We start from the raw sequence: 6,740 nt of genomic DNA, 5'->3' as shown, positions 1-6,740 counted from the left end.
ACTGGGACAAGCCAATTTGCTTGCCCTTAGTACTTTATACAATGCATTAAAGTAARGTTTTGCTGTATGATGGACTTGCATTATATTTTATCAATAGTAAACAGTTCAATATAAACAAAAACATGTGTSATGTGTAACTGTTATTTTAAAGTGTTGTTTAATGGTTGCAACGCTGAGAGATGCAAATCTCACCTCATTTCAAGAATGATCCAAATTCCATTTAAATACACTTCAAATGTCATAACCCAAAACATACAATGATTSTGTTTAGATTCGTGGTTTAATTTCAATGCAGAATGAAATAGTGCAAGGTCCCAATACTACTCTGTCCACGGCAGACTGACATTTAGATTTCTTTCTGCAAATGTGATGTTAATGATTTGGCTTTCTAGGAAAGGGGACCTACTAGGAGGGACTTTCAGCAGTGTGAATGCAATATCCAAATTTGAGATGAAAGCACATTGATTGCCCTCTGATGGTTTTATAAGGGCGTGCATTCAACCAGGCCAGGGCATTATTGAGCTGTACTCAGTATTTCCGGATTTTGTAGAACTTTAAGTCATTGATGATGGTATTATGGTCAATGCATGGTCTGAGAAATGTAGTGACATCAAAACATCAATTATTAGAAATCATGTAATAATCTGACAGAAAAAGAAAGGGGATAATGGCCACCACTACTTACTAAACGAAAAAAAATTACAAATTAACCATGGGGTTTACTTTTCCTATAAGGTGCTATTTTTTCAGAAAAATAGCACCTTATACCAAGTCTCCATGGCCTTACAGTTTTTACCCATTTGATTGCACCAGGAAATTGTTTTTCTCAGAATTGTATAATATCTTCTAAAAAGGACAGTATGCTTACGTCATAGATCTTACAGCAACAGTTTCGTAGATTTATACAGTATGCTACCTCAATATACATTAACGCATAATGTAACCTTGACAGAGTAACTAGGGAAGTCAGGCAATAAGTATTATGTTATTAATAGCCGAACAATGAGTTTTCTACAGTATTTGCATACTATTGAATCAGGACACATGCAGCCCCTAGACATGTTATTCTATGCATGCATAAAAATAAACGTTTAATTCATTAACAATTCAATCAGACGTTCTAATTTGGAAGCCCCTTAGTTTCACATTAGGCAGTATTAGTGCCCCTGCTTTCACATTAGGCAGTATTGCAGTAGGAAGTCAATCTGTCCTTATGTCCATTCAGATTACAGACTCTGCTGTGTGTGTCTCTATTGTTCTAATGTGGTTTCTGCTTGGGTTAAATGCTGAAATTAGTTTGAGTGATTTTCTTAATTATTAAAGCTTGAACCTTGTTGACATAATACAGACAGAGAGAGACATGGATATTGTAGAAACATAATGTCTACATGAATATCTCTTGATTGAAAATGCTTTTAGTGGCAATGATGGACATATACTCCATGCTAATTTCCAGTAATTGCACTTAATGTGAAACAAATTGATCAACAGCAAAGCTGCCCTCTGCTCACATCTGTCACACTCTCTGGACCCTACTTTTACATTTACATACCAACAATATTGAATGAAGAACAACTGATATTAGGAAAACGTTGATGCTATTTTCATTGCTGTTTCCAATATGAGGGAATGTATGGCGGGGGCCTTGATTAGCTGGTGACATTTAACCTATAAAACTGCACATTTAGCATATTTGTGTGTGAAAAAAACATTGATCTCTGCTCTTTTCACTTAATTTGCTGTCAAACTATTAATATTGAACACGAGGCCTCACCTTTGCGCTCCAAATTGGCATGGAATAGGTGATGGATGGCAGGGGTGATTTTATATGTCAGACGTGTTCACATTAGCATCAGGGCCTGTGACAAACACAAACCCAAGTTCAAGAGGTACAAGTTAGACCTCCATTTCACACATTAAACACAAAGCTATACTGTAACTCATGGACACTCCATATTTAGAAGAAATTACCATTCTACAGAGAAGTTAGGAAAGCAAAACTGACTCTAGATCAGTGGTTTGGAACCTCGATAACAGTACCGTACACCCACAGCACACAGGCATCTCATGCAATCCAATGTGTAGCCTAGCCCCATTCTTGCTGCCTGTTCAATTCTTTGTTCTTTTTCCTCTACCCTAAGACCCACAATCCCTTTAGATCTCAAGAGGCTTAATCAGTGTCTGTGTCAGACTACTTCCCAGCAGCCTTCGGCCACAACGGATATTATCCATCTTTCCCTCCAACAAATCTGTCAATCCACCCAATGGGAAATGAAACTTCTCATTTTGCCGACAAGCTACAGCAACTGTTTGTCTGGAACACCCTGGCAAAAACAGGAAGCAGAGGAACATGAATTCCCCATGTAATACTAGCACAGGTGATCTCTGATTATTTACAATAGTAGTGTAGTAGCTATACCACACATTAATAACAGGTACCATATCAGTCACAAATTCCTGTCTTGTGCAATGGAACCAGCCAAGGGAATGCTTGCTTTGATTTGGCTTCATTTGCATTAACCCTCCCAACTATTATTGTGTTCCACACCCAGGGACTTGCCAGTGCATGACATATTTGCATATTCTAGACAAGATAACCTTTTGATTTCTGAAAATAACAAGATACCAACATATCTACCAGACCTGTTTATCATTCACTTAGTTTGGATTCTTTTTGTTTTCTGAAAAAGAACAAGATGTATATGAGATACAAAGATTGTTGTGAAAATGACAGATGTTAAAATTACATAAACCAACAATACCTAATGCCTGCAACAGTGTGGCTTTACAGTGTCCCCTGGTGGTATTACCGTGAATTCTTTATTGATGAACTGTTGGAATAAAATACTACGGGATGTTGTCAGAGTCATTTTTCTTGCTCTGAATACTTGAGGGTAGAAATTCAGGAACTGCCATATATATGCCTAAACAGACACCTGTAACTCATTTTGTGCAATGGTTTATTCAATGTTCCAACATGACTACCTATGGTTGCAAAATGTATATATATATATATATATATACATTTTGCATATATATATATATATATATTTGTGTGTATCAGCAGCCCTGATGGGCAAATGGATGTTGCATGAAGTGTTCACTTACTGAATATTAGCATGCTTCCCAGATGCATGGTAGAATACATGAACTGCAACTCCAACAAGTGTGGGGGGGTTATAGAATACAAGGCTGTGATGTGTTTATGAAACACTAGGTGGAGATATATCATTGGCAACAAGCTGTGCCTTGTCGAGAGATCGGCGTTTTATTTCCGCACTATCACAAGCAGCAATGAGCAAAATAACAAGCATGGATAATTTGAGCTGTTTATAACACTAATATCTTGCATGTAAATGTGTTGTGAATAACTCAGGGATTCACATGAAGTTATTGGTACGACATTGGGTATGATATTGGTAAGACATGTTATAGATTAATAACTCAATAGCAAATTGTTTGTTTTATTGCTGTAATAGTAAATTACCTAATTGATGCCTATGTTTCTGTAGTGCATTATGTCGTAAACATTTGGCAGAAGCAGACCTGCCCTTTGTAAATTCCTGGAATTTGAATGTGACAGCACAATAGCTAAGACATGGTTGGATATTACTTCATCATGTCAGAGTAAGTCCTCTCCATGGTCTTACCCTGCAAAGCTGACAGACGTGATGGATGGTGAAACAAAAAAGAGAACAGATGGATGAGATCCATACTTCAATAGGGTGGAATGAGGGTTCGCTTTAATTTGTATGATTTTTTAAAAGACAAACTTAATTGCCATTAGATGACTCTGTGTTGATAGGGGACACAATGAAAATATTGCCAGGTGCAGGAGGAGCATTAGCATCCATTGTTTAGTTTCTTTGAAAAGGTATGATTAATTTCAAGAACGGCATGCAATTCTCTTTTATGAAAAACTGAAGAAGAAAAAAAACCTTAATTTAAGATAATTGACAACTCTTGGCTTGAAATGCTATTCATGTCCTGAATTGATTAGAATTAAAATCCAATTGATCGACACAAATCCAGCCACTGGGAAAGATTTAGAAGTTTGTGACAGCTTTGAGACTTAAGCAAAAATGCAAAAAGTTACACAAACCATTATATATATATATATATGCATCGAAATATTAAACATAACTAACATTTCTAACCAGGGCTCAGTTTTTAGCTATGATCCAACAAGAATAAGCTATGGGTCACTATTGGGTTCTGTTGTGGTTGGTGGTTGTGGTGCTTAAGGACAGCTCCTAGTGCCGAGGTCACACACAGAGCTCATCAAAGACTCAAGAGGCCGACCAATAGAAACCAATATCCACACATTCAAAACTAAATACTTTATTATAGAAACTCTAAATGTTTTCCTGCAGCTACAAATATACTCTATACGCTCCATGCACCATTGACATTTCAATCTGCAGGCAAAAGCAAAAAAAAAATATTTTTCAGTTTTCCTCACTCTGAGTATTGAATGCAACAGATGGTATATGGTCCGAGGTGCATAGTAAACACTCTATCCAAGGCCACCAGGCCCCATTCTGCCGTGTTTCCTTGACAACAAAGCACGACACATCAACGGACTCTTCAACCGCCTCTGTCTCCTTGGTGAGTACCTCTCTCTGATATTAGTAGCCTACATTTCATGATAATAACGGAAGGTATAAGGATGAAAATGAGTGTAATTTGCTCTCACTCAAAACGCAAATGAGAAATCAGCTATGTGTTTTCCATTTTCTCTCTTAACCTTCCTCGTATGAGCATGAGCGCTTTAGGACAGCTTCCTGGCTTCTGTCAGGCTTTTCAAACAATTGCCTGTTGTTGATTGATTTATTCAAAATCCCCTGCAGAAGGGCTGCCTGAAGGGGCCCTAGCTCTACTGTGAGGATGATGTCAGTGTGAGTAGAGACAGATGTGTTGAAGACAGTCTGTCATGAATATGGACGCAGTCAAGAGAAAAATACTGTACTGTAGCATTGAAAGCCTCCTCAATACACTCACACACAGTCGCTTCACACCTCAGTGTTCGAATATACTGCATATGTATTCACAAAGAGCATGATGTCTGAGGGTATTGTGGGGTGCTGTGTTATTATATATTGTGTTATGATGTTGTGTAGAGCGAAAGGGAGTTGTTGCGTCTGACTGAAGGCGTTGTCTCCCCCTATCTTTCTGTCTCTCTAGCTTCCTCTCTCTCTGTCTATCTCTAACACTCTCTCTGTCTCTCTAACACTAACACTCTCTGTCTCTCTAACCTCCTCTCTCTCTCTGCCCTCATCTCTGACTCTCAGGATTTCCTGGTTTACGAAGGCATCAACGTAGACAAATGTTTTATAGGTTCAAGCAATGATGGGTAATGTTTTGTAATACTTTCTGCTTTGGACACAGACCAGATGTGAATAAACATGTGATTCTAAGATTGGTCAGTTTAGAGAATTTACTCTTCCCATAGGAGATTGACAGAAAAAAAACGAAGTATAAACACATGAGCATGCATACACGCACAGGTGCATGCAGTCACATACACACACTTTGCTCTGATGCAACAGCTTACTTTCCTAGAGTCCACCCACAGTAGCATGAGTGCACTCATAATGTCACAAACACAACTGAAGAGGGATGAAGGGAACATGAAGCTCAGAATTAATATGGCCTTCACCTCCTAGTCTGCTTTATTTGATTGTGGGTCAGAGCCAATGACAGAACATCCGTTACTGTCAGGAAAATCAATAGTTGAGTAAATTGTCCCTTTTTATACACTATCTTCTTATACACTGAGAAAACGCAGCACTGATTCACCAAGATGTATACTTACAAACTACGGAAGACACAGAGATATTGTTTGACCTTATACATTACCGTAACCACCTGTGAATTAAATGTTGTATTTTTACATACCAAATATTTTCAAGCTTTATTTCTGTTCCCCAGATAATCAAAACAAATCAAATGTCATTGGTCCAATTCACATATTCAGCAGATGTTATTGTGTGTGTAGCAAAATGCTTGTTTGGATACAATCAAGTATATGTTTAATAGCTGTGTGTTGCCGCTTTCCATGTCTGTTGTCTGTAACTTGTGAGGTGTGGAAACACTTTGTTGCTTTTATGAATTTTGTCTTGCTGCTTTTTGTTCTATGTTGCTCTGTCTGTATGCTACGTCTTGCTTGTCCTATGTTGCTATGTCTTGTTCTATGTTGCTATTGTCTATATTGTAATTGTTRTTAATAACCTGCCCAGGGACTGCGGTTGAAAATTAGCCGGCTGGCTAAAACCGGCACTTTTACTGAAACGTTGATTAATGTGCACTGTCCCTGTAAAAAWAWAAATAAACTCAAACTCAATATTAGCCTCATAAACCGCAAAATATATATGATCATAAACCGCAAAACAAATTAAAAAAATGCTAGTTACTATTAAGTTTATATAGCCCTTTCTATATAGCCCTCATTAAGCCTAATGCCTTTCTTTTAGTCAGTAACTACCTAGCCTTAGGGAGCATCTAAACCATATGTGTCTGATATGAAAGACAAAACAAATGTAATGGCGCAGAACAATTGAATTTATGATGAATATCTGATCATAACATCTTCTCCCATTTGGTGCCCTAAGAAAATCACAACAGTCATAAATGGATCTAGATGTACAGTTGGAGTCGGAAGTTTACATACACTTAGGTTGGAGTCATTAAAACTCGTTTTTCAACAACTCCACAAATTTCTTAACAAACTATAGTTCTGG

The sequence above is a fragment of the Salvelinus sp. IW2-2015 genome, linkage group LG18 (genome assembly GCF_002910315.2).
Source record: "Salvelinus sp. IW2-2015 linkage group LG18, ASM291031v2, whole genome shotgun sequence".
NCBI classification, from domain to species: Eukaryota; Metazoa; Chordata; class Actinopteri; order Salmoniformes; family Salmonidae; genus Salvelinus; species Salvelinus sp. IW2-2015.
Note: the sequence above shows the minus strand (reverse complement) of the source record.